Genomic DNA, 7,664 nt, shown 5'->3' with positions numbered 1-7,664 from the left:
ATCTCCATATTACCATGTGAAATATTTTCATTCAAAGCAATGTGCTTTATTTGCCAAGTAGTTTTACAACCAGCACTCCCAGCAGCTTGTGACTTAGGGACTCTGAGTCACACATGATGAAGAGCATCTCCTAACTCTGAGTGGAAAGGAGGGAAGGGGTTCTGTTTGAAAGTAGTTTCCTGTCTTTGGGAGTGATTTATACAGGATGAGGCCCACTATTTCAAAGGACCTGGAAGTATTGATCCAGTCTTGAATGAGCTGACACCACATGTATCGTCCAAAGTTGTGCCATCTGGTTAGGCTGTTCGAAGAAGGCTCTCTGTGTCTTTAAAAGAGAAAGATAAAACTGGAATCGTACGGCAGTCTCAAAGAATCTGTTAGATCTGACTAATTTCCTCAGTTGTAATTACTCCATACCATCAGAAATCCTCAATTGGTGCTCTTGATTTTCGATGAAGAGTCTATTTGCATATCTGTTCATTTTCAGTGTTTGTTTTATAGAGCATTTCATTTTCTCAAGACATGTTGAGCTTTTTGGCAATTTATTTCCAATGCGGAATTTTTCCTCTCATCTCGAGCTAGGAGCCGTACTTACCAGAAGATGTTATGCCAAACACGTATTCCGCGTCAGAGCAACCATATGTTTGTGCACAGCCATTAATCTCTTGTTGGTTGTTGATTGTTCCAGTTCTGCTCTGTCCTCCCCAAGTTATTCTCCTCACTTCCAGTTGTAGCAAGGAAACACTGACCATCACGCAGATGGCTGTCAGCCAGGCGAGGGCGGCAGAAGGGCCCCCGTCAACCTCAGCGTTCGAGAAACGCAATTAAACGTGTTCACGCTTTCGGCTCTCTTTCATGCAGTGACAAATTCTGATGTACGCAGAAGCTGAGGGTGTCACTGTACCAGTCAGTGGCAAATTGCAGCCAAAAACAACAAGATGGGCTGCAAGTCCAACTTTCCTGAGGGACTTTTAGGATCTCTCCCAGGGTGACCCAATTCCATCACCTTTCCTACTTACCGCCTACCTCTACCTCTCGGTTTCTTTAGCAGAGTTTCCTCCTCCATTCAAATTAACCACAGGATCAGTTTTAATGTTCATTTGTAAGAAAGAATGCCTTTCTATATACTTCTTATCCACAGCAAATATCTAAACATATGTGAATGTCAGTTGTCAGTAAATTACGCAATATATTTTATGTTTTAAGGCTGATGTCTATTGTACAGCGCTTTGTGATTTTATGTCTGTGAAAAGCACTTTACAAATAAACTGTACTTTCTATTTTGATAATATATTTACTTCAATATTTTGCTTCCAAAAGTAAAATCTTACCTCTAGATTTATTGCACATTCAGTGTTATATGTAAAATATTGAAATTTGTTATTATGGCTCACAGCTAGTGAAAACCCAAAATGGTTATTCTTAGAAATTTTGAACATAACATGCAACAAACTAAAAAGAAACAAACAAAAAAAAGCTAATACAGGAAATCAACACCACTGAAAAAAGCATTTTTATAGTTTTCCAGCCTTGGACATGTATAAAATATATTTTGACTGTGAAAGACTTGTGTAATAAAATATTCAAGGGTAAATAATGCACATTGTGGATATTCAGATGATGTGCTGTATTAGTTTTTTTTTGCCACATCACATTTAGATTTTTAACATTCAACTCATTTGTATTGTATTTTATGATTTACTGACTGAATGCACGCTACCTCAAACATCAGAAACAATTTCATTTACATGAATTACTCCTGAAGACTGCAGTCATCTTGTTGCTTGAGCACCTTTACCCTACCAGTGTCCTTCCCACCCAACTTCCCATTCATATTCTTGAATGTAGCACCTTGTAAGCACTCGGCTTTTTAGCAGTAGCCTTCGGTAGCTTACCTTCCTTGTAGAGGATATCTGTGACTCTCTGCTGTGGAACTGTCTAGCCCCATGACAAAGCATTTTTAAAGGATTAAAAATCCTTTTTTGTAAGGCTTCTTTTTATATTATAATCTTCCAAATCTTTGCTAGCTTGGAGCCACAGTCCTCATGTATAACTAATAAATAAATGAAACCTGTACTTCTGTTTGTAGATAGTTTGAGTTTCACTTTTTAAAGCGAGTTACTGAAATATATTTGTTTTACAATAATATTGTGATGTTTTGACATGCACCTGTATTTACCTCCCATGACATGTCACAGGACTCTAACAGTTATTACTAAAAATCTTATATATACGACATATGTCCTGGGCACGGTGGGACGTGCCCAGGACACCTCACCAGGGAGGCGTCCAGGAGGCATCCTGACCAGATGCCCGAGCCACCTCGACTGGCTCCTCTTGACGTGGAGGAGCAGTGGCTCTACTCTGAGTCCCTCCCGGATGGCTGAGCTTCTCACCCTATCTCTAAGGGAGAGCCCAGCCACCCTGCGGAGGAAACCCATTTTGGCCGCTTGTATCCGTGACCTCGTTCTTTCGGTCATGACCCAAAACTCATGACCATAGATGAGGGTAGGAACGTAGATTGACCGGTAAATTGAGAGCTTCGCTTTCTGGCTCAACTCTCTCTTCGCCACGACAGACAGGTACAGCGCCCACTTCATGGCAGACGCTGCACCAATCCGCCTGTCGATTAGTATTACGGTCTTCCCAATTTGCTAACATGGCGAAGAGTCTGACAGTCTGGACTTGTATTGCAGAAGCCACCTACGCCAGCAAAAACCTGCAAGTTTGAAATGTTAATCTGCCTTAACACAGTAGCTACTGTACATTCATTTGGATGCTCGTTTTACACGCAATAGAGAATTTTCCCCAATCTAATGGTATTTTTTAACATAATATTCCTGTTTCTACTGAATAAAACCACTGTTTACTCGTATTGTCATTCCACCTCGGAAAAAAGCTACAAAAAAAAAGTGATATTTTTAGCTACCAGGAGCAAGTTTTATGTAATAGCTTTAGGCAAGACTCTGATGTGGCTTTTTGTTGAATAACTTGCTTGCTTAAGTCTCAGCTCCCACCCCAATGGGTGAGCCACAAATGAAATTACCCTGAAGTGCCCTCTGAGATGTAAAATCGACAGCATGCGAGCAAATGCTTTCTTTGTAACAGTGGCGACACGTGGTGAATGTGAGATCAGGCAGGAGGGGCGCGGCTGCCATCAAATTTAAGGAGTGCATCTCTGCATTAAGTAGCTGAAGATGGCTGCAAGCAATGCAGGTGCGTATAAGCCTCTGTGCAATGAGAAAGGGTGAGAGAGAGCGAGGAAGACTGGGATCAGTGTGCTGCGCTGTTCATCACTGCAGCAGTACACCAGCCACCAAGGCTCTATATGAACGGAGGTGCTGACTGCCTGCCCTTTGCGTCCCTGCCCCTCTTCCTCCGCTCTCCTCTGGCGGACGATGCTTCCTCTCTTGTCAAGAAATAGCTATACGTTTAGTATAGGAAAGCAGCCATCTTGATTCTTACTGTCCTATTGGTGTTTTTTTTTTTTTTTTTTTTTCTTCCCCCTTCCCTATTTCCTAAAAGTGCAATATTTAGTGACTACGCAAGTGCTGGCCTTTTCTCAGAGCTCATTTCATTTGTCTGAAGTCCTGTTTACCTTACCTAAACAGTCCAGCGCGTGCCGTAAAGCCATATCGGAGGAAATCACCCGCTTCCTTTTTGTCGCAGTTCAAAAATATGCCCCCTGTGAGCACTCAGGGTTAAACAAGGTCAGAAGTTTTCCTGTAAGCACTGTCACTTTAATTCTTTTCCTAGGCACACTGTGTACGTAACAAGACAGGGAAAATTTGTTATACGTTTCGTTTTGTGTTCATTTTGTGACTTTGTCTTTATCATACATCCTGGATGTACTCTTAACACCTAAACGGCAGGACACACCGTATATTCTATATTACTTTTGTTCCCCATGCTTGAATTCATGGCCTCAGGCTGAAGCAGGAAGAGTAGGAAGAGATGAAGGATCCGGTGTAAAGAGAGGCTCCATGTATTAAAACAAAACTGGCAGATAACCGAAACCAGTTTTGACTTGATTAGCGTAAGAGTGTTCACATATATGCTTCTCACTGCAGATAAATTAAGGTTTAAATCAAATTGACCCTGGAAGGATTTCTTCTTTCTAGAATATTGTATTTTTCTTTATCACTAAAGTGGGTCTTGCTTTCTTCAGCAATGCTGATACTGTATAGAGTGACAGTTCAGCCTCCTCCAGTTTTTTTTTTTTTTTTTCCCCCCACATACCCTTTAAATGACCTTCAGTGCCACACCACTGCTTCTTCTCAACGGCACTGTTTAAACACTGGATATTTTCCCCTTCCCTAGCGTCTGTTTCTATTAGGGGAAGAGACCTGAGTGAATACAAATAAATCTTGTGTAATTACCATTGTGCCCTTCAGTGATGGACACTTGAGCGCACTGTCGAAGGAGGAGTGGAATTACTCTTACACTGAGGAAATGGGAGGGAGATGCCTGCTCTAAATCTGTTTTCCATATGGGTTGCTTGCTGTTAATCCAAACAGGCCTTTACCATGTTTGAGTTCCGCCTGCTGGCTCCCTTTTGAACATTGTGAGACAAATCTGACGGGTTCAAGCTAAGCTTTTTCAGTTGTTAGACCAATTCTGTCTCACCCTCTTTATTACTATATTTTGACCCCATACATTTCAAAATCTTCCTGGGGAACAAAAAGAGAGAGAGAGAGAGAAAAAAAATATAAGATTTGAGGAGTATAACTCTATACGTAGAAACTGTTTTGATGCTAGATTCCACAATGTGCAACCTAAGCAGGAGAAATCCGATTTCTTGAAGCAGAAGTTTGGGGTCCCACCAGACTATATTGAGACCGAAGTTATTTTGTGTTTTAATCTGTCTGAGTTGAAGTTGAAAACTTTTTTGTTGATTATCCAAATATATTTTAAATCGCCTCAAAGACGAAAAATAGATATTTTGGTGTTTATTTGTTAATGTCACTTAGATGATTGTTTAAAGAATATTACGCACACTAACAAAATAGTTTTCTTTGTTCTATGGGTAATTAGGGAAAGTACTATTTTTCCCCTTTTTTTTTAGGGAAAGTACTATTTTTCCCCTTTTTTTTTTACGAATTTTTTTGATGATTGGCTTGTTTTTTTTTGTTTTTGTTTTTTTTTTTTGTTTGTTTTTTGACGGATTACCAAAATACAATGGACTCTCGGTATTAGTTGGGCTTATCTGCCAACTAATACTTATCTTGATGGCAGTACTGCCATCAAGTATCTTGATGAGTATTGAGTGTCTGCCATCTGCAGATACTTGAGACCCCTTCTAAAGAAACACTTAATAGTTCAAACACACTGTAAACGGGGGAGAATTATGTAAAATTGACTTCTTTGATCTCTGGTTCCCAAGAAAACAAAAATAAAAATCATAACAAAATCTAGACTTACCGTATTTTCCGCACTATAAGACGCACCTAAAAACCTTCAATTTCCTCAAAAGCCGACAGTGCGCCTTATAATCCGGTGCGCCTTATATATGGACCAATATTGAGCCACAACAGGTCCAGCAAAGGACCTTACCACAGGGGCCGTGTTTCATTGGCTAATGCCCATTTTAGGTCACAGTGCAGCTACCACATGCGTGACCGTCTCACAAACACAAGCTACAGTAGTAAACATATGCTAATGTACATTGTGGACCATCAAAACCATGAATGCCGACTTACCCAGCCTTGCAAGAACAATAGGCATCAGTGATCTTGTCCACAGCTATATTTATGCTGAGGGTGTGAGGATCTGCTGTTTTCCTCATCTATCGGTAGCTTTTAGCTGTGACGCGCACAATGTTGGAGGCATCCAGTGGCTCAAACACCTTGATGTCGTCCAAAAAAGATGACATGAACTTGTTGGTTCCCCTGTCCATTGTCGTGGCTGATATGTTGTGAAAATCCGGCAGAAATGCTACGCTAATTAACTCAGATCGAAATGAAAGACGTCATGTTTACACAGACATGCAGTAGGCTGCTTACGTAGTTGGTCCACTACGGTAAGCAGCCGCCAACTTCTTTTTCCCCCGTAGAAGAAGTAGTGCGCGGTGCATGCTGGGATAGTTGTCAGAACACTGGTTTGTTAATAAAGTTTGATAATACATTTAAAGGGGGGGAGGGGCAGGGGAAGAGAGACAGAGACTGCAGCGGCAGCGTGTCGGTTGGTCTGTGTTACCCAGAAAGCAGTTGGGCATAATATCGCAACACCAACACCGTGAGTGAAACAACGACTGGGCCAGCCTACTATATAAAGTACTCGGGACCATTTCTTTATTAATGTGGATGTGTAATAATAGAGTATGAAGCGTCTATTCTATGCGCCTTATAATGCGGTGCGCCTAATGTATGAAAAAAGTCCTAAAATAGGCCATTCATTGAAGGTGCGCCTTATAATCCGGTGCACCTTATAGTGCGGAAAATACGGTATTTCATGTGACTGAGGTCAAACTGTTGTGTTCACAGCCAAACAGACTTTAAAAAGAAACTGGAAGAAGTTAAAAGGAAATAAACAATATAAAAAAAATCTAAGAAAGAAGTGGCAACTATATATATATATATATATATATATATATATATATATATATATATAATAAAGGAAATATCTGAAGTTAATGTACAGTAGTTACTTGATTGTGCTATAAAATGGCACTGTGTGCCTGGAAAATACATAAACCTGCCTTCACATATGCGATAATACACAGAGCAGAAACCATCTTAGCACTTCAACAGACGCTAATATATTCATCATTATAGTTTTTTGTCTGCAGGGAAACTGTACTGACTATGGATACTGACTATTAACTCTTTTTTTTTTTTTTTTGGCTGCTTCCATCTACTAAGCGACATATTTCCCATTACTATTGTTGTCTAGAGCTGTTGTTAATTTTGTTATAGAAATGACATTAAAATTTGTTTCATGTGAAAATGCAATTTCATAGTGAAAATCTTGAGCCACTGACGCTCTTCTTTCATATTCTGGGTCTTCCCATCACTTTTGCACATGTGTCAGAATGAAGCTGCGGGACCTAAACCAACAGATTGCAGTTTTTGTTTTGTTATTTAAAATGTGAAAACAGATTAAAGTAGCATATAGCTCTCGGACTTGATTTAAATAATGCTTGCTAAAGCAACTTCTGAAGCGGATTTGGTGTTTTTGTATCTGTGTGTGGAGATAAAGGCTGAAAGAAACGAAGTGTGTTGGGAAATTTGTCAGTGAGGCTAACAGTGGCTTGTAGAAGTATTCATACTTCTTGAACTTGAACCAACACTAAGCCTTTTACATTTGGACAAAGAACAACATCTCTGTATTTATATTCAAATTTTAGTGATACAGCAATGCAAAAATGGTGCATAAATATGAAATGGAAAGACACATGATATAAATGTTGCCCCCTTTTATTCTGAAACCTCTGTTTGAAAAAACATTTCTACCAATTACCATTAGAATTTTTCTTTTTTTTTTGGTAATTGTGAGCAATTTGAGTAATTACATTTTAGGATGTGTACGTGAATGAATCAGTTTCCAAGGCATTGTATATGAGAAATTTGACACGATTTGTAGCACATCAGATTGGAACCTCCCATAAAAAAACAAACAAAAAAAAAACACTTTACTGTCTTTAAATTTTCAGGATGTTTTTTTTT

The sequence above is a fragment of the Poecilia formosa genome, unplaced genomic scaffold, assembly GCF_000485575.1.
Source record: "Poecilia formosa unplaced genomic scaffold, Poecilia_formosa-5.1.2 Scaffold27, whole genome shotgun sequence".
Lineage (NCBI taxonomy): Eukaryota > Metazoa > Chordata > Actinopteri > Cyprinodontiformes > Poeciliidae > Poecilia > Poecilia formosa.
This window is presented reverse-complemented; position numbering follows the sequence as displayed.